The sequence below is a fragment of the Elephas maximus genome, chromosome 6 (assembly GCF_024166365.1).
Source record: "Elephas maximus indicus isolate mEleMax1 chromosome 6, mEleMax1 primary haplotype, whole genome shotgun sequence".
In the NCBI taxonomy this organism is placed as follows: domain Eukaryota; kingdom Metazoa; phylum Chordata; class Mammalia; order Proboscidea; family Elephantidae; genus Elephas; species Elephas maximus.
Window position 1 is genome coordinate 80,161,951 of NC_064824.1, and position 21,011 is coordinate 80,182,961.

Sequence of the window (21,011 nt, forward strand, 5' to 3'; positions counted from 1 at the left end):
GGGGAACATAGATCTATGTATGTGGCTCCTATATCTACATATGCCTACCTCCCATCCTCCATGTCAACCTGATGCAAAACTCAGCCTCTTCATTGGTCACAGCAAGATACCTACTTCCCTCTCATTTACAAGGTTTTCTCATCTCTTTTTCATCCCCTAATGTGTATGATTCCCTACTTATGAAATTGTTTTTGTGAGTTCCCAATGCTCCTTATGTTGTGCAGAGCATAACTTATCTTACACTGGGAGTAGTACACACAACCCATTAAAGAGGCTGTCAGAATGAGGAAGGTTCCGGGATCATTCCGTCTTAGATGTTTATAAATATACTCTAATGTAACTAGTTGGGTTGCCCCAGGATTTGCATAACAGAGGTTTACTAGAAGTGCTCTTAGAAGCAATGCCTGTGAAGGAGCCAGGGAAGCAGGACTGGGCAGAGGGAGGAGTTGAAATGTGAACTGAAATTGAAACAGTGGCCTCAGCCAATGCTACCGAGATCTCCCAAGGCTGAGATGGTCCTACAAATATGTCCTACATTAAAGAAATGAGGTCAGGCCTTTGTACCCTGCATCAATCAATCACTGTATTTGGGCTGCCCCGCCCCTCCCCAGGAATGGGGACATAGACTTGGGCAAAACAGCTTCCTTCAGTGGAGGGAAATTCCCAGTTGGATGCAGCTGTGTGTCCTTGGCAGCCAACACTCCAGGTGTCTGACAGAAAGGTTGGCCTCAGTCCTGAAGGATCTGGGAGGTAGGGTGGATTAACCAGTAAGGGAGGTATATACCAGCTTACTTGTGTTTACTTACTAATCTGTAGTGCACAATTTCACAAGGGTTTCAAAGATGTGGTGAAAAACTGGTGAAATTGTGCACTACAGTTTAGTAAGTAAGCACTAGTAAGCCCGTGCATACCTTACTCACTGGTTAGTCTGTCCTTGCTGAGAGGTATCCAAATGCATCCATGATAATCCATTCCTATGCCACTCAGTTCCACTTTTTTTCATATAGCATATTCCCTCACAAAGAAACAACTCCTCCAGGATTGTATTTGGTCCCCTGTCTTGTGGAAATTTTAAGAGTAAGGTTAATGGGACAAGTTACAAGTTCAGCCCTACCACTGCAGCTACCCTCTAGAGTTCAGTTCACATTTATAGTCTTCCTCCTCTACTGACTATTCTATATTCCTCTTGCCATTAGCTACCACATCTTCTGGTCTTGGTCACTTTCCTGGTAGAATGACCCAGACCCTTACCCATGAGGGATCCAAGCACCTAGTTGCTGCGCCCTTCTCAGGATGTAGCTTCTGTACTTGTCCATTTACCAACAAAACTGGGCAGGGAAGTACCGAGAGACACCCCCCCAACGCCGGCAGATCAGCTGGGTGCCAAAAGTATTTTCCCCTGCCTTTATTGTGTAACCGCAGCCCTACCTCCTCTTCATGAGCAGAGTTAATTACCCCTGCCAGGATTGTGGATCCTTTTCTTGCTTACTGGATTCATGGCACAAGGATCCTGAAGGAACTAGATGGCAACCATTCTAAAGTTTAATGAGATTCCTGTGATAGCACCCCCTCCATGAGTGTATCCTGGAGGATGGCATCTCATCTTCACAGAGCACCCTTTCCAAGTTTGTTCCTTAGGTACACCATCAAAAAGCCTGTTAAATATTCTTTTCCTACTCTACTTTGACAGACCTTACCAGGCACTATTCTAAGGAAATGGTCTTCCATTTTCTATCTTCATGTTATCCTCTCAACCCAGAATTTTCCTTCCATCTTCAACACATACAATGCCCCCCCCATGAAATACTTACTCTTTATGATCCAACTTAAATTATTTTTAAAGTAAATGGGGACTGAAATAAGCAAACTGATCATCCATGAAGAAATTTCTGTCAAGAATAGATCTCTCCCTTCTCTGAACACTCCGAAACCCTTAAAACCTTAAGGCCCACATCTTACTGATCTTTATATTGCTGCACAAAGCATATAAACCAAAACCAAATCTGTTGCCATTGAGTCAATTCCAACTTATAGCTACCCTATAGGACAGAGTAGAACTGCCCCATATAGTTTCCAAGGAGCAGCTGGTGGGTTCAAACTGCCAACCTTTTGGTTAGCAACCAAACTTGTATCCACTGCACCATCAGGGCTCCACAAAGCACATAGTAGGTACTTAATGTGTGGTATATCACTGCCTTAAGACCTTATACTTGAACACACAGCTTTGTATTATATTTTGGAGTCATGTGTCTTTTCTATACCTTAAAATCTCCTTGAAAATAGAAACCACATCGTCATATTTAATTTCATAGCATCTAGCAAAGAGTCTTAATATCAAGTTAATACCAAAACATTAAAGTTAATTTGTTAAGGTAATTACTGCTAATCTAGAAGCCATGAGAAGGGAAGGCGAACTGTGATGTATTTGCAAGAGTAGCCTCAGTTGATCTCATGGGGATGACCCTTTAGAGATGTCCTGATTCGAGGCAAGGGAGACAAGACTTTGGGTCCTCCATTACCCCAGCATTGGATGTGCACCGCTTCCCTGGAAGAGGGCATAATCTTGGATGAGGCAGCTTCCTTAAGCCAAGGCAATGCCTAGAGAAGGACACAGCTGTAAGACATCAGCATCTAAAGTTCCATACAACTAGGAGAGTGACCACCTTGATTCTAAAGATGGGTCTGGGTGGCACATGACAGCACCAAATACAGCCTTCCTGAGAGGAAAAAACGCAGCTCCTTGCTCATTTCCCATAGAAATTCTCTTCATGAGATATGGATGAAAAGATACAACCTAATTTACCGGTGGCACTGGAGCCTCAACCTCATCCCCAGAGTTCAAACCATTCCTTTTTCTCTTTGAGAATTTAAACTGGTACTTGAGCTACTTACGTCTGACTCTGCCCTGTCACTTGGATACTGGGAAAGTCTCTCACCTACACAGTGCCAACCACTTATGCCAATATTGCCACTACTTGAGCCTAATCAAGCAGGATCTCCCTATGTTAGCAGACATCTCTGTGTCCTTGGGTTGCTGGGGGATACACAGTTGTCACTAGTTTAAAGACCTCAGCATTAGGGATTACAGGGCCTGGAAAAAATACAATTCTCACCACTGCCTTCTGTCATATATTTTCTACTCTGAGTCAGGGCTTATTTCTTTCTAGGTTACTGACTCCTACATAGAGGGAAGGAGCTTTGGCTTTTGTTCTTTTCAGCTCATACCTGCATGATCTCTGCCTCCTGCAAGAGTGAGCCAGAATATCTATTGGGCAATATGCTTGAAAGGTTAGCTTGTTTTTTTGTTTCCTCCTTGTTTTCTGACCTCAATTTCTGGATGGCTAAGGAAAGCTTCCCATAGCAAGTGTAGTTTGCTAGACAATAACCATCTTTTCGATAACAAAATTTTTAAAAAGAGGAGGGGGTACTTTGATTTCACCTGGCAACCCTATGCATTTTCTTGAATATGCCACATACAAACTGGTACCTCCTAAGTTAGAGTGGTTTATGCTTGAATGGTCACAGCTGTTCTCTCTGTGATCAGCTCTCATATACTAAAAGTAAATTAATGGACACAGTTTTTCATCAGGGATACCCACTTGTTCTGGGTTTCAAAGCAGAACTGGAGGTTGGAGACTACTCTCTGGGACCTTACTTGCTGGGAAGTTGATGTACTGGGAAGATTGTTAAACCAGCATCAACTTCAACTCTCAAGTCTCAACTAAAGCCTACAGTTCGACTCTGCAATTTTGTTCTGTTCCCTAAAAGACAATATATGTCACCCCTCTCTTGTCTCTTCTTCAGTAAACCTTTGCCAACAAAGAGAATACAGGTCTCCCATGAATTCTAAAGCTTCTCTAATAATGCCTGACTGTAAGTTGCTCTTGTAATAACACGCTTTAACTGAATCCAATTTTCCAAACTGTTCAAGAGCACCTTGTCATACAGCAGATTGCAAAAGACTCTCTAGTATTAACACATTTTTGAGAACTTTTCTCCTTTCTGTTGGTGCATGGTGGGAAAGTGGAAGTACGAGTCCTAGCAACTCTCCACATTATCAAGTATCCTTTTTAATACTGTCAGGTATTTCATCACAGAGGTGAAACCCTGGCAGGACTGAGATCATGTGTATTTCCTAATGCCAAGTCCTGTAAACTCTCTGTTAATCTCCTCACATCTCTGCCTCTGGAACTTGCCACTGCTTCAATACAGCATGCTCTTTCCAAACTCAGAAGCCTTCTGGCAGCTGCCTGAGAAGCAGTCCAGTTAACCGGCCAGCAGTACCTACTAGGGTTTCCAATGCTTGCCCCTTAACTGATTCCGCAGTAGATGTCCAGCATCTGAGAGGTTCTGTCTCAGCAAATGAATCTTTGTAGAGGTCTTTAATCCAGCAAAGCACAAGGTGAAGTACACCTGTCCCCTTCCAAAAAGAATGCTTTATTTTAGATTCTGTGGAGGTAGTAAACTTCTAAAAATCCTCACCTGCTACCAGGAAATTTTTTTTTTTTTTTTTTTGACTCACAGAATGACATAATGCCTTGCTTTGCCTAAAATAATCAGTTTTGACCAGTGTGTCCTGTGCAAACATGGCAAAGTTGATCTCAGAGGAGAACCCTACCTTGAGCTCTCTGCAAGACTGCTGTGTGACTGTATAAAATTCCTAGAACGGCTATTGTTTAACATAGAGGTTCTCTGAGGGACATTCTGAAATCTGTTTTTTCATTAGGCTTTTTGAAAAGGTCTATGAAGAATCAGGAAACATAGGCTCAGGGTAAGGACACTTGCTTCATCGTTCCCCCCGAGGCCATGTTTCCTGGCAGCACTTTGATCTTTGCCCTGAGTTTCTCACTTAATCTGAGAGTCTTCTGCTGAGAGAGACTAGTGCCGAGGAATAATTCTATTTTTGAACACAGCAAATCCTGGCCCATTTTTGTTTGTTCTACATTCTGCTTGAAAATTGAATAATTTATCCCTTAACCCTTATCTCATCTTCATTTTATAATACACAGCTTAAAGAAATCAGTTATCACTTTCAAAATTTTGCCTAGAAGTCTCTTTAGCCAGATTAAAACCAATTAGTTCATTAGGTATTTTTTTTTTTTTTTAGGTGACAGTTTTGGTAAACTTTCCACCACTGCATAACCAAGGTCTTCTTTCTTTCAGCCTCCCATAAGGCTCATTCTTATGATTGGCAGTTGACACGAGTTGTCAACTGGGAACTCAGCTTTGCTGTCAACTAGAGTACCTGCAAATGGCCTCTACAAATGGCTTAGTTTCCTCACATCATGGCAGCCCTAGGTAGCTGGACATCTTACATGGCCACTCAGGAATCCAAGAGTGAATGTTTTCATGAACGAGGTAGAAGCTGCATCATTTTTTAAGACCTAGCTTCAGAAATCACATAGCATCTTTTCTCTCATTCTTTATTAGTCAAAGTAGTAACAAACTGACCCAGACTCAAGGTGAAGGAGTGTATTCCCACCTTTCAATGGGAGAAGTGCCAAAGAACTTTGCCGCTATTTGTTAAAACTCACCACAGATACCTTGCTATTTTTCCTTCTGTATTACCAGCCTTCATAATTATGCCAGAGACTTAGAAGACGCCCCATAAATGTTTGCTGAAATGATGGATTTCAGTAGGGAGAGAAAAGAAATTTGATGGCTGATGCTAAAACTAGTGTGGCATCATGTGAGGTCTCTACTCTTGGAATTGTGAAGATGAGAAGTGCCACTCCTATTGGCTACCTTGGGTGATGTATAAATTCACCTTCCTGAAACCAAAGGGCTGAGCCTAGTATTCTTCTCTTGTTCCTTTTCCTTGTGTTATGTTTCTAGGCCCAGGGGAGAATATAAGTTGTCAGAACTTTTCTGTGTATTTTTAAAAATAGATTCCTGCGCTTCCAGAATATTTGGAAATATAATAACCTTTTAATAGCCTCAAATAACATATGGCAAGCAAGTGATCTGAAAGAATTATGAATGATTTCCAAATACTCTATTCTAGGGAGCAACTTTGGCCATACAGATACCCACCTGAAAGTCTTCCTCTGTTCCATGTTAGTTTGGGTATAGTAGGGTGTTTTAATTTTATGTTGCCATTGGATAAAGGGAAATTCCTCAGGTGGAGGAGAGGAGTTAAAGGAATATTACGTGCCATGATCAAATATTTAGACTCTGAATTAGGATGAGTTTCAGTAAATGCACTTTTTACATGTCATACAAAATTTATAAACAGGATGAAAGCCTTAAAAACCATTGCTACTGACCCCTTAACACCCCCACTTAACAAGCTAGCCATATTTAAAAGTAGAAATATCTACTAAGAAATGTCAGGCATCTTGTTTGGATCCTCTGAAACAACACAATGTCTGTGATGCACGTATAGTGATGCCAAGAAGTCCATCTGCCAGACAGAATTTCATCCTTTATATGCCTTCTTATGGCAGCACAAAAGAGCACAATGAGTTTTGTTTAGAATGTCAGTCTTCCATCTCCGGACTAAAAGGATTAGGTCTAAATGACACATCATCGTGCAAGGCTGTGCTTGAAAATGTTTGCTTCTTTTGTCCTTACAAGTACTTCATGGTGTTTAATAAATAGCCAAAAAATATTAATTGAACTAAAGAACACCATTAAGCGAGCCATAAGCGGCACTCTAATTTGTGTTATTATTTACTTAACACTAAAACGTAGGGGAAATTGTTAAGTACAAGTGTTTGTTGACATGGCAGGGGGTTGAGGAGAGGCCATACAGTGTGAGGGTTAAAAGCATGGATTCTGGAGTCAGTCAGTTCTGGTTTTAGCCCCTCCAGTTAATAACTGTGTGACTAGGAAATTTGCTTAGCCTCTCGTGGTTCATTTTCCTCATTTGTAATGTAGGGATAAAAGGACTCACATTCTAGGGTGGTTTTTAGGGTTAATGAGTTAACACATGCAAGTAGCTAATTAATGCTTGGCACAGAGTAGCTGCTCAGTGACTACTTCAGATAAGTGTGAATATGCACTTTTAATAAGTAGAGTTAGGTGTGCATGAGACAGAATGAGTATTATTGTTGGACATATAGTATAGCTGTGATGGTTATTTGTTAATTTATCTGATAATGGCATTTTGAATTTTAAAGATGTTGGAATGGAAGCCAGGACACATATGAAGACATGTCACTTTGAGTCACTTGTCTGTGGTATGTGGGACAAAACAGAAAGTCAGAAATATTTCCTACCTCCAACACCCCATTCTCTCCCCATTTCAATGGTGCTTTTACATCCCCTGGCCCTCCTAAGCACCCATTATCAGACTCCTACCTTTGACTTATTTTTCCAAGGTTCAGTTGTCCACTTGGTGAGACAGATGGAAAGCTACCAGGCTGTTACAAGGTTATTGCTAACAGCTTAGAGGTATTTTCATTGTATTGTGGGAGAAAAGCCCAATGTAATATATAAATAAACGTGAACTTTCTTGAGGAGTAAGAGGTGGAGAGGAGTAGAGAAAAGATTTTGAGGTAGGGAAGGTGTTTTATCCCTTTTCAAATGATCTGCTGAGGTCATTCTTGTTTTTAATTCTTATATTTTAGGCCACTTGGAAGAAAGACATTCTGCAATATAATGCAGGAGTGTTGCTGTTATTAATTAGAATGATAATTTCCATTGCTTAAGGATTATTTTTATGATGGTTGCATTAAAAAAATAATATTGAAATTCAGCCATGTATGCAAAGAAATAGATTATAAATGGCCAATTTCTACGGTTTTTTAAAAATGCTTTCTAAAAAAATTGATTTTCATTTTAACTAAACACAGGCCTGTTCAAAAACAATTCTGTTAAAGCCCTTCAAATAACCTTTATAAAATATTACTTATGAATCTGTGCACCTCGATAAAAATGTTTCCTGTGTTTCATTCCCCAAGGCTAAAGTGACACAATTATTAGCTTTTGATAGGGTTAAACAATAACTACCTATGCTTACCTTTATGAAAGAATGGAAAACAAATATACCCTGAAGCATTTTAACAGTTTGAAATGTTCCCATACTTCAGCTCTCTTTTTTTTTTTCCCTAGAAGAGCATAGAAGAATTTTAAAATAACCAGATAACTTTAAATAAAAATTTTATCTACTTCCAGCAATGAATAAAGTCCTCTCTATCTTGAATTTTTTTAAATGCCATACTTTTTAATGGGGAGCATCTTTAATTCTGTGCAGCAATAATTACTATGTGCCAGGTACCATCCTCAATGCTGGCAGTACCCAGTAACAGAACAGGACAACAGTAAACAAAACAGACCCGAACCTCTGCTGTCATAGGGCTTACAGTCTAGTAAGGGAAGACAGAAAACAAACAATATAAGTATAGAAAGTTGCAATAAGTGATAAAGAGGAAATTAAGACAGGAAGGAAATATGGAGTATCAATTTTAGATAGTCAGGGAAGGCCTCTTGAGCAGATGACCTTTAAGAAAAGAAGTGAGGAAAATAAAGGAGGAAGCAATGTTTTAAGGCCAGTGAGGCTCAAGTGGAATCAGCAGGGAGGAGAATAGGATAAAGTGAGACATAAGAAAGGGCTAGTCTAGTATTTATAAGGACTTCAGCTTTTATGCAGCATGAGATGGGAAGCCATTACATATATTTTTATGTCTTCTGTTTGCCTCTCAAGGTCTAGTCTCCACACTTCTCCATCCTGTTCTCTGGCTGGAGGAAGCTGAGCTGTATTTTCTTATTTTTTCCTCATGACCAATTACATTTCCTTCTTTTAGCCACTTTCCTCCTCTTTCAATTATCAGAGTATTTCCTCTGTCAGAGATACAAGAGACAAAGCTACCTCTGTTTCCTGGATCAGTAGTTCTCAATGGTGTTCCTAAGCCCACCATTGTCAGTGTTGGAAACCCGTTAAAATACAGATTCCTTGGCCTTACTCAAGATAATACTGAATCAGTATCTTTGGGATTGGGGCCCACTAACTCTGGTTGCCCAGTGGTTAAAAGCTACGGCAATCTATGGCTGCTAACCAAAAGGTCGGCAGTTTGAATCTACCAGCTGCCCCTTGGAAACCCTACAAGGCAGTTCTACTCTGTCCTGTAGGGTCACTATGAGTCGAAATCCACTCAAAGGCAACAGGTTATGTAACCTGCATGTTTAACAAATTTTCCAAGTTAGTTTTTTCTTACTGTAAGGCTTGAGAATTACAATCCTAGGTTACAGAACCAGCACTCTTCTGGTGGTCATCCAAGCGGTTTCTCATACCCAATTTCTTTCTTTGCTCCAAAAAAGAGAACTCAGAAATATTTGGTTTAGCTCCTTTATAACTTACCATGATCTGGTAAACATTTATTTCTATTTTTATTCCATGCTTATAAAAGATTTATTTTGTGAAGTATTTAATCATTAAATACTATTCATAAGAATTCTTTTACACAGTCCTCCATTTGTTTCATATGGAATTTTATGTCTTTTACTGCAAATGTACAAATTGTAGAAGGATTATCTACAACTTCTATTATTGTATAACAGCCCAGATTTTTTTATGTAAATATTTCCTGTAATGAATTATTTATTTACCATTATACTTGAATTTGAAACAAAGGCACCCAAAAGTTGCTAATAACTGTTGCATATTATGTCATTTTGTATGTTTGAGGTGGTACCACTGAACTTTGAGGACTTTCTCAGAGTTATAAAGGGAAATGACTCTGTGGCTTATGTTACTGTAGAACGTGTGATGAGAAACTCACATTTCTCAGTAGCTTATACTGCACTGCTTCCATGTTACGGCCAATCTTTTGTGAAGAGAGACACTCGACTGATGTTTCTCAGAGTGTTTCTGTTACAATTTCTGGAGTTCAGCACTTTTAAACCGACATTGTTCTCTCAGTTTTTGTAGGTTTCAGAGTTAAGTTTCCCATTCTAGAATTTGCTACTGCAAGATTATTGACCAAATCCAGCTGGTCAGAAATAAAGAACAGGAAGGCGCTTTTATGTGCCAAGCAGATAATAATAAATATCTACCTGAGTAGTTAAACCCAAACCCTCTTAAGAAGATCGGTTCATTTAGCCACTTATGAATAATTTTGAATGATTTCTTAGCAGAGAGAGAGAGTGTGGTATTTTGGTTGAGTGAGCTGCGTAATAGATTTGGTTGAGACCTAAGGTTAACCCTGCCTTCTAAGCTGGAGACAATCAGATGATGGCGTCTTTATGTCCCACTGTGGCTGGACTGTGTTTATAGCAAATGCACAAAAGCATACATTTCCTCTCAAATATTAGGATTTGCAGTTGCTGGTTAAAAATGCGAAAGGGGTGCCATATAGTCCATATGTCTTAAGACGACAAAAAAATAGGTTTGTGGCTCTTTTAATAATTACATTGCATGTAATGAAACATCCTATAAGAAAAATTCTTGCAAAATTTCTGCCTCTCTATGCCTTTGGTTAAATTACTTAAGTCAATGTACTTAACATTAATGTACTTTTCAGAAAGATAAATAAAATTTCCACTTTGTGTCCTTATTTCTACTGACATAATAACTGTTATCAAAAAATCTCAAGGTTATTTGAATTCATCTATAACATCACTTAAAATTCATTGGTTTCCCAAATATGGGCATCCCTTTTCTGTAAGATCTTGACACTCACCGCTGCCTCTCTTCAACAATAATGCTGGTTCTGGTCTGATTTGTAAATACCAAGAATTATTCACTAGCAAAGTTTAATGGTTTTCATTGTTTTTTTTGTTTGTTTGTTTAAGTTAACATGGTAATCATTTTTCAAAAGGATTGTGCATTTTCTTTTATTAGTGAAAGGGAATAAGAAGCTCTATTAGATACAAAAAAAAAAAAAAAAAAACACCCAGTGCCATCGAGTCAATTCTGACTCATAGCGACCCTATAGGACAGAGTAGAACTGCCTCATAGAGTTTCCAAGGAGCGCCTGGTGGATTCAAACTGCCAACCCTCTGGTTGGCAGCCATAGCACTTCACCACTACACCACCAGGGTTTCCCTATTAGATATAAAAAAAAACTATTTTAGGTGGTAAATGAGGATTTAATCTATACAAATTGGAAAAAAATAATTTTATGTTATATACCTCAAAAGACTTTATTTGTATTACTTTATATAAGGATTACATAGAATTTTGGAAATCCTAAAACTTAAAAGGATTTTGACAGTTATCAAATTCAGGAATACTAATAACAACAACAACCATGATGTTAACAATAGAGCTAACCTTTGAGCACTTACCATCTGCTGTAGACCACTTTAAGAGCTTTACATATGTGACCTCATTCTATCCTCACAACAACCCTAACCTTTGACAGATAAGGGAACTGAGACACAAAATGTTTAGCAAATCTAGCCAAGGTCATAGAGCTAGCAAATAGAAGAGTTAGAATTAAGGCTGAAGAAACGCTTGTAAAATTATCCCAGCCAGTCCTACCCACAGAAAGTGTACACAGCTGTCGAGTGTGGTTTGAAGGTGCCAGAAGGTCTACTCAAATACATCCCCCTCAACAGCTTACAACACTGCCTCGCATCGCTACCAACAGAGACTGTCCTTAGTGTTAAGATATCGTTTCCAAAAGGCTATATTTTAAAAATATTATCTAAGAAGAATTGCCCATTAGCAATAGTGAGACAAGGTAGACACATTTTAAGGGAATATGGATGACTAAAGAAGAAAAGGAAACCCTGGCGGCATAGTGGTTAAGTGCTACAGCTGTTATCCGGAAGGTCAGTAGCTCAAATCCACCAGGCACTCCTTGAAAACTCTATGGGGCAGTTCTACTCTGTTCTATATGGTTGCTATAAGTCAGAATCAACTCGACGGCAATGGGTATATAACGGGTAAAGAAGAAAAAAGAAAATGAAAGAGCCGCTGAAGTTTAAGTGTCAAATCTACACTCTTGGTTAATCCTGAAAAAATGAAGGACTGATGAAGACAAAATTCATCCAATTTGATTTTGATTGGATATGGAAGGTATCCATCTTAAATTGTCTTTTCATTTGGGATATATAACCATACTAGATGGTTGGACTTTTCATTTGCAATGGTAAAGTTTGATTAATAGCACGAATTAATAATTTCTTTACATTTGTAACAGAGATTCTCACTGAGGGTTCCACATACAGATCTCAGATGGGATGGGGTGGGAGGCGGGCCCACTGAATTGACCTGTGAAATTTCAGATATCTGTGTAAGAATGCACAACACTTTTGGATTGTCCAAATATTTTATCAAATTTTCACAGGCATATGAACCCCCCCCAAAAAAAAACTGTTCAGTAAGTATAAAATCAACTTAGCATAGCCGTACTTCTTATATATCACTTAATATTAGTGCCTTCAGGAGGTAGTCTTTAAGGGCTAAGGGAATGTAACATACAACTGTTTTGAATTATGTATCTTCATGAGCATCCAGAGCCACATTCCAGCTGAATTTTTTAGAAAGCAAATAAGCTATTCAAAATGACCAAGACCTAGATAACATTACATACCACTGGTTTGCTAGAACTGTCTTTTACCTTTTTGCTGTACTTCTGCAAAACAGATACAACTATTTAGGATTGGGGTTTTAAGTAAATATACAGCAAGGAAGTGAGACAGGTAGGTCAATAGAAGTTCATAGGAAAGAGCTAGGCAATTGGAATGTGCAGTCTATTAATTAAAAATGCTTTTCAAAATGAACAAACCGATCCAACCTTTTTTAGTGAACTACTATCAGGTTCTTTTGAGTTCTTAAAGCATTTTCTTTACTCTGTGTTTAACAACAAATGTGGGCCTATTGCCGTGAGTTAATTGAAAAGGATTGTTTTCTAGTTGCCAAGAAACGGTGCTTTCTTACATTATGCAGGCCATTATGTGCACAGATCAAGCTTCCTGATTTTTCTTTTAGGGTTTAAGAAGTTAGGCTGCTGTGATTTAGTTGTCCCTTGAGGAGAGGCGTGCGAATCAAGAAGGCTTTCAGGAAGGTTCCATTTCAGTTTACCAGGTAAGATTGGGATTTGAAAGTGCTACCTTCTTTCTAGTGCTTAACTTTTCCTAAATCACTTAAAATGCTTTTGTGTTGCGTGAATGAGTGGATCAAAATGTTGATTTTAGTTGGAATAGTTTCATGTAAAATCATGCAGAATTGATTTTCTTCCAGTTAAAGGAAAAAAAAAAAAAAAAGAGGTAGAGATAATAATAGACGTGTGTGGATAGTCCTCATTGAGATGGGCTCAAGAGTGTGTTTCTTTTCGGTTTCAGAATAGTGAATACATGTCATCCAAGAGGTTGTGAATGTGTTTAAGGGTGAAATATTAAAATGAATGCTATGAAAGTGAAAGCTATTATTTTTATCTGAAGACAAGATTTCCAATTTTTTTTAAACTGCCTCCAAGTAAGAAATGGACTTTATACTTGTTAACTTCAAAAGAAAGACTTGCTGATCTTATAATTTTGTGTTAACATGGTTACTTGCCTGTATTTATTATAAAAAACAACAACCAAAAAAAACCCTCTATACATTTTCATGAAGAGCCCTGGTGGCACAGTGGTGAAGCGTCAGCTGCTAACCTAAAGGTCAGTGATTCAAACACACCAGCTGCCCCGAGGGAGAAAGACTGTGGCAGTCTGCTCCCATAAAAGATGATTACACCCTCAGAAATCCCATGGGGCAGTTCTGCTCTTTCTTATAGGGTTGCTATGAGTTGGAATTGACTCGACAGCAATGAGTTTGGTCTTGATTTTATGTATCTTCATTATGTTTTTGTCCTCTTTCCTGTTGGCTATTTTCTTTATGATTTTGTCTTAAAGATGAAAATCAGCATCCTTGTCCCCATTACAGCTTTTACTATTAAGTGTGATACAAACAACATCTCCCATCTTCCTCAGGAAGGCAAGTAGCATTTCTTGATTTAAAATTAGTAGCTTGATTCAAAATTAGTAGCTCCCAGGCTCACAAATGCAGTGTGGGAGAGGGGCTTGAAAAGGACTTTGAGTTGAGTTTGTGTGGTCAAGTCATCCTCTCACGTTGAAGGAATTCATGCTTTCATAGGCTTACGTTGAACTCTGCATACCCATGAATGAATTTGTATTTACAACATCACACAGTTTACATAGACTATACTTTGTAAACAAGTGTTACCAACTTTGGAGACAAACCTAGTTGAGTGCTGTGTTTGATCCATTCTTTCAAAGTCAGTTTCTACCTCCTGTCTTTCATGCTTCTAGTTTTCCTAGGAACATTTATTTTAAAAGGAAGATCACCAAAATGGATACATGTCAGCTCAAATATTTGTTGTCTCATTAAGTAAATTTCCATTTGTTCAGGGTTTGAAGCCATCTTAATATAAATATGACCTGTATAATATGAACTCTAGTTGATGCCGGAAAAAAAAAAAAATCACTGCAGAATGTCTTTACCTGATAATATAATTTGGGTTTTCCACAAATGAACCAAGACTTGGGTAAGGAAACTATTACACAGAATAATGTCAATGAAGTGAGTTCAATATGAGCATCCAATCCATCCATCTATTTTTAACTTGTTAAACTGGGATCTTCTGCTTTCTTGAATCCCTATACATTTTTTAATTAATTAAAAGAATCACAGTATTATCAGCTGTTACAAATTGTATGTATGGTGTGACTGGTTACCACTTTTATTTCTGTTTGTGCTATGCATTTGTTTCCAGGTAAGGTGCTATCAAACAATTTCATTTTAGTTTACATCCCTTTCTTTACCTTGTCAAAAGCACTGTTTGCCCTGAAAAATATACTTTTGGATAGTATTGATACTAAAAACAAACAAACAAACAAAAAATCCACTGCCAAGTGGATTCCAACTCAGAGAGACCCTGTAGGTCTCATAGGACAGGGTAGAACTGCCCATAGGATTTCCAAGGCTGTAATCTTTAAAGAAGCAGACTACCACACCTATCTCCCACTGAGCAGCCAAGTGGTTAACCCCCATGCTACCAGGGCTCCAATGGGTACTACGGTACTTAAAACATCTAGGCGATAAAATTTTGCTTAGTCATTTGCAATTGTTGAAGCAAGGTAATATGTAAGTATGTGGGATGGATGGGGTGGAGCAAAAGTCAGACTAATAGACTATCTCATATAGATTTCTTCTAATACCTAGCGCACTATTTTTGTTGTCAGTATAGCAGGGTAATTGTAACATTAATAATATAAAGAAAATATATAACAGTGTAATAAAATAAGTCTTGATTTCATTTCTGAGTGATTACTATACTTTTTGTTAAATATTAACCAATATTGATTCTTTGTGGATTTAGAATTTTGTGAAAAGGATGAAGTCCATCTAGGTTGGAATGGGAGTCAGGAGCCTGTAAAATTTTTGTTCAACCTTATGAGGACAATGAATTGCATTGACAGTTTGTAGATTACAGAGGCTACGATACTATAAAATATTAGACTTTCAAGGATATTTATTCATTATTTGATGTAATTACTTTGAAACCTTATTCTAATGAGCTCTAGAGATGCCCAAAAATAGTATAACAAGGGTGTATTGAATGGGAGAAGGGTGTATAGTTAGCTGTTGGTGTGGGGGAACTAAATTATATTATCAACCAGCTCATGCTTTTTGACAACATAGCCTAAAAGTCTTTGGCAAACTCTTCCTCAAAATCTAGATACACTGTATTTATAGCATCACTCTGATCTACCGTTCAAGAAACTCAGTCAAACAGGTTAATTGATAAATCTCATTTGTAGTGAACTCAGGATGGTTTTTGACAGTCAATTCTTCTACTTCAGGCACTTGCTTAACATTTGCTTCATTGTTCTAGAATTATTTCAGGGATCCTTTCTAAATAATCTATTAATTTTTTTAACACCACTTATTTTTTTAATTTTTTGAAAATTGGAGTATTTATCTAATGGTACATCCCTCAGACATCATTTCAAAGATTTCTAAAAACATTGTTGTACCTTTCCTTGCAAATTTTCTCATAGTCTCTCGATATGAAATCTACCTAACTTTAGAAATTTAGACTAATATGTAAAGTCATAAAGTTCTTTCTTACTCTCTTCTTACCTACAAATGTTCTCTTTATAACATCAGAAGAGTATTTGCCTAAATGGAGAAAACATATGTACAATAGTTAAGTAGTTTTAATTTTTCTGTTGTTTACTTATATACAATCTACACCAAGCTCTTTGATAAGCTGAAAAGAACATTCCTATCTTTTGTCCTTAAAATTTTTGTTAAACTGGGATTTTAATTTCTTAACTGCAGTGCTATGATTTTTGAACCATTCTTGTAAGTTCCTTTTTCCATGGTTGCTATAAAACCTGAGAACACTCTCTCTTCTCTTTGAGCAGTTGTTCTCGATCTGGCAATGCCTGGAGGCAGTTTTGATTGTCACATGGGGTGAGATGGGGTAGGGGTTATGGGGAGGGTGCTCCTGGCATCTAGTGGGTAGAGGAATGGAAGACTGCTAAACATCCTACAGTGGACAGGGCATTCCCTCACAAAAAAGCATTGTACGATTTCAAATGTCAATAGTGTTGATATCAAGAAACCCTGCTTTAGAGGTCTTACATGCCTTATCATGGCTGAATGTATAATTATTGGGGAGAATTTTTGTTTCCAGAAGATCCTGAAATCTCATGTGCCTCCATTCCTTTTACATATAATGTTGGCCTATAGGATCATACCTAACTTTTCATTGAACTTCCTGAAATCTGCCTACTTAAAAGTTAGGATTCATGATCTGACTGGACTGTCCAGTTTTCCCTTCCTTGATTATTACCAGTACCACAATGACAATGGTTATATTATCTTTAAGTGCACATTACCAAATAGTGCTTTGTCTAAGTGACTTGTAGAATATTTCCCTCATTGCTTCTACTTGTGGATAAAGAAGGCATCCAGGCAAGACAAGAATATCATCTGTTTAATCATTGGGGTGCTTATGGACTTCCGTGTCCAAAGTCATTCTTTAATAGACATCTATTCATTCTACAGGTACACCTACACACCCATCATATGCTAGGAACTGTTTTATAGGGAAATTCAGCAGTTAATCACACAATTCCTTATTTTTGTGATAATTATATTCTAGTGAAAATCAGAAGATCCCAAATCCGCTTTTTCCTCAGCCATTTATGATTCTGGTCTATTGCATGTTAAAAGCAAACCATCAATAGCAACAGCAATAGCTAGTACATTAGAAATATTTGCATTCAATATTTATAATGCACTAGTTGTTGTTAATGCAAATATAAATATTTGCAAAAATTTGTTCATAGCTTTTTTTTTTCCTTCATATAAGCCATGTGTTTCTTGGGGACTGCCAAAACACTTTTGTTCATTTTCTGAACTCTGCTCGCAGCAGATCTTTCTACTTTGCTTTACAATTACAAAGTCTTCTAGAGAAGACTAACTTTCAAGTAAATTTTGAACGAAGGCAAATAAAATATTTGAGAGTTGAAGTAATGTTAGTAAGAATATTCAACCTGGCATTTAAGGATAACAAAAAAAAGGGCTTAAAGGTAAAGATGGAAAATTGTGAGTGGAAAGAGGCCAGTCATGCCTCAGATTTACTTTATTTGCTATGCCAAGGAAAGAAAGAAAAGGAGAGAAACGAAAGAAAAAGAGAAGTACTGTTTCTTTCTTGTGAAACTGTACCTCAGAGTACTTCTTTCCCTCTGGTGGATATCGCTGTCTCTGGTGAGTTCTTTAATATTCCTTACTTATTTTTAAAGCTTATCCTTCCCTAGTCGTTGGTGAGGTTATTCATTTCTCTTTAGACAGGCACTAGAGACGTAAATGAAGCAAAGGATTGTAATTTGAACATCTCAATCTCAACATTTCTTTTTATTTTATTTCATAGTTTCTTCCCCTCCTGAATGCTTATTTTCTTAGTTTATGCAGACAGGAGTGAATCTGCTTTTCAATATTGTCCTGTTGAATGTTCTAATAAATTATTAAAATATGAAGGACAATAGAAGATTTGATGCCCTAAAATTCTCAGACTTTATAAAAGCTCTAGGTTTTAAATGGTCATTTAGCTTATTAAGATTGTGTTGACCAAAAGCTATGATTTTTTACTTTCCTCCTTTCTTTCATCTAGAAATAGAGATTTTTACCCAACTAATGGTTTATTGATATAAAAAAATTCCAAAGTAACAATATAAATATGGCTACAGGATATATCTAAAAATTAGGTGAGCATATTTTCTAAAGTTTACTGATCAATGAGAGAAATTTTAATGCTATGGATTACATCTAGTTTTCTAGTGATGATTTTGAAAAAAAAAATTAAGTTTTATCATAGTAGCCTTAGTGGTACTGGAAACCCTGGTGGTGTAGTGGTTAAGAGCTATGGCTGCTAACCAAAAGATCAGCAGTTTAAATCCACCAGGCATCCTTGGAAACTCTATGGGGCAGTTCTACTTTGTCCTATAGAGTTGATGAGTCAGAATTAACTTGACGGCAGTGGGTTTGGGTTTTTGGTTTTAGTGGTACTGGGAGATTACAGTGAAATTGCCATTGTTATAAGAGTGAATCAAAGAGGAATCGTTTCTTCTTTGTTCAAATCCAGGCTTTGTTACCTATTAGCTCTCTGAATTTTGGCAAGTTACCTAGTCTCCATGAACCTAGATTTCCTCATCTGGAAACTGGGATAAAAAAAAATACATAGAAACTCTGGTGGCGTAGTGGTTAAGTGCCACTGCTGCTAACCAAAGGGTCGGCAGTTCGAATCCACCAGGCGCTCCTTGGAAACTCTATGGGGCAGTTCTCCTCTGTCCTATAGGGTTGCTATAAGTCAGAATCAACTCGACAGCACTGGGTTTGGTTTGGTTTTGGTTTAGTGTCATTATGGAGATGAAGTGAGATAGTGCGTTTAGTGCTTGTCACAGGGAAAGTATGTAATAAATACTACCTTCTCCTTTCATTATAACTTCAGTCTTAGACCAGCAGAATTCATTTCATAGAAAAGATTCTAAAGGGATCTTAAAGCTCATCCAGTGTGCCACACATCTGATGCTAGAATCATTTATATCATGCTTCCCACCTGGTCACTAATCTATGCTTTAGTGGCTCTAATACAAGAAAAAGCATTACCTCCTGACGCAACAGATATTTATGTTGAACAATATGAAATTGAAATTGCTACTTTTAGTAGGTCAAAAGAGTCCAGTATTGGCAAAGTTACATGAGTCAACCTAATATTCATGTTAAAAACAAATCTTATTTCTCAAAACATAAATTCTATGTAAGTCTGATGTAAGTTGATAAGGCTAGAATGTAGACGTAGTTCAACAGAAGTTAAAAAATCATCGTTGAAACACACTACTAGAAAGGCGGGATAGTCACTAAGAGCCTGGAGCAGGGCTTGGCAAGCTGCAACCTGTGAGCTAAGAATGGTTTTTACATTTTTAAATGGTTGAAAACACCAACAACAAGAGAAGACGACGACTTTGTGATGTGAAAATGTATATTAAATTCAAATTGAAGTTTTCATAAATAACGTTTTATTGGAACACATCCATGTGCACTCATATTGTCTAAGGCTACACTGAAAGAGTTAAATAGTTCAACAGAGACCTTATGACCCATAAAGCCTAAAATATTTGTTACCTGGCCCCTTACTGAAAAAGGTACTTGTCTTAAATTCAAATTGCTGCATTCAAATACCAGTGCCACTGTTCCTTGTCTGTGTGATTCAGGCAAGTTACTTTTCTGAGCTTCAGTTTGCACATTTTAAAATGGGTACAATGATGGCACTTAATGGCTAATTGTGAGTGTCTGGTACATTACAAGTGCCCTATATGTGTTACTATATTTATTCATAATATTTAATATTCTTCCAGGGAGCTATTGTAAATGATTAAAAATAAAACCTTAAAGACTTGAAAAGCTCAGCTGGGCTACAATCATTGCATCACCGTATCCTGGTATGAGTCCAAACGACAGTCATCAGCGTTCTGTGGACCTAGTAGTATAATGTAACAACATACTGATATAAATGATTTTAATATTTATACCTCACTCATACCACATGGATAATTTCAAGTTAAAAATAAGTTTCTAAATTTGCAAACGCTAAGTTGCAAAGTAGGGGCTGTTTTTTCCCTGGGACAATGAACATCTGCTGAAACAATTTGTCCACTGGAGCATTTGCCTCTGCTGGCCTTTTTTTTTTTTTTTTTTGGAAATGGAAAAAAGGATAATTGTTTAACTCTTCTCATCTTCCAAACCAAGAAACAATTTCTCTTGGGACTAGATGTTTCTAGGATTTGGAAAACTAAAGGGACCTCAGCTTTTTATTTTTATTTTTTTTTCTGTTTTTGAGCAAGGATTAAGTGAAGTTTCACTTAGAGTATCAAGTTTCACTTGAATATTTCAAAGACCACAGGCTTCTCTAGATGATTCTTTAAGATTTCTGTATTGAGTTCCACAGTACTTTCTAAGTCAGAGAGAGATGGTGGGTGGGGGAGAGGTTAGGTAGAGGTAATGGTTACCACATGGCAGAAAAGGGGTCAGGTTTTAAATTAGAAAGGGCTTTGAGAAATAACTCACAGATCTATTACCTTTTGTATGCAAAGTAAGAAGGGTCTGGGGGGAAGATGTCCCAAAATCTTCAGAGAAAAGAAAAAATCCTCCCAAAGCTAAAATCGAATAGCCTTCTAGAGATAATGGATGCTTAAGTAGAACTGCTGATAAACTTGAGATCTAAGACTTATCAGTCAGGTGTTACCTCTCCAGCTTTTCTACATGGCTTTCCCCAGGGAAAGCTGAAGAGAGGACACTTACAAGCACTTAGCTTTAGAATGCCTACTTAAGAAGCTGGCGAATAATAACTGGGTTCTCTGAGTAAACCAGCTTGAATTAAAGGTACTTCTTTTGTTTCCTTGCTTTAAAGCAGAGCTTCTAGCCCTTGGGGACTACGCCAAGGGCAATGGCTCATATCTGAAATGAGGAAGGGAAAGTGTTGTCAAATTTCATGTCGATTCATAAGTTAAGAGTTATTAACAGGAGCAAGGAGGCATAAGTAGAAGACCAG

The 21,011-nt window shown here is 37.6% G+C and overlaps 1 long non-coding RNA gene across 1 annotated transcript in view; it reads left to right on the plus strand.

The window, feature by feature from the left end:
• Positions 1-21,011, plus strand: part of LOC126077863 (uncharacterized) — a 108,767-nt gene that overhangs the window by 37,648 nt on the left and 50,108 nt on the right. Inside the window, exon 2 of the long non-coding RNA XR_007517881.1 lies at positions 12,881-12,976. This is a non-coding gene — a long non-coding RNA (uncharacterized LOC126077863). The remainder of the gene's footprint in view (positions 1-12,880; positions 12,977-21,011) is intronic.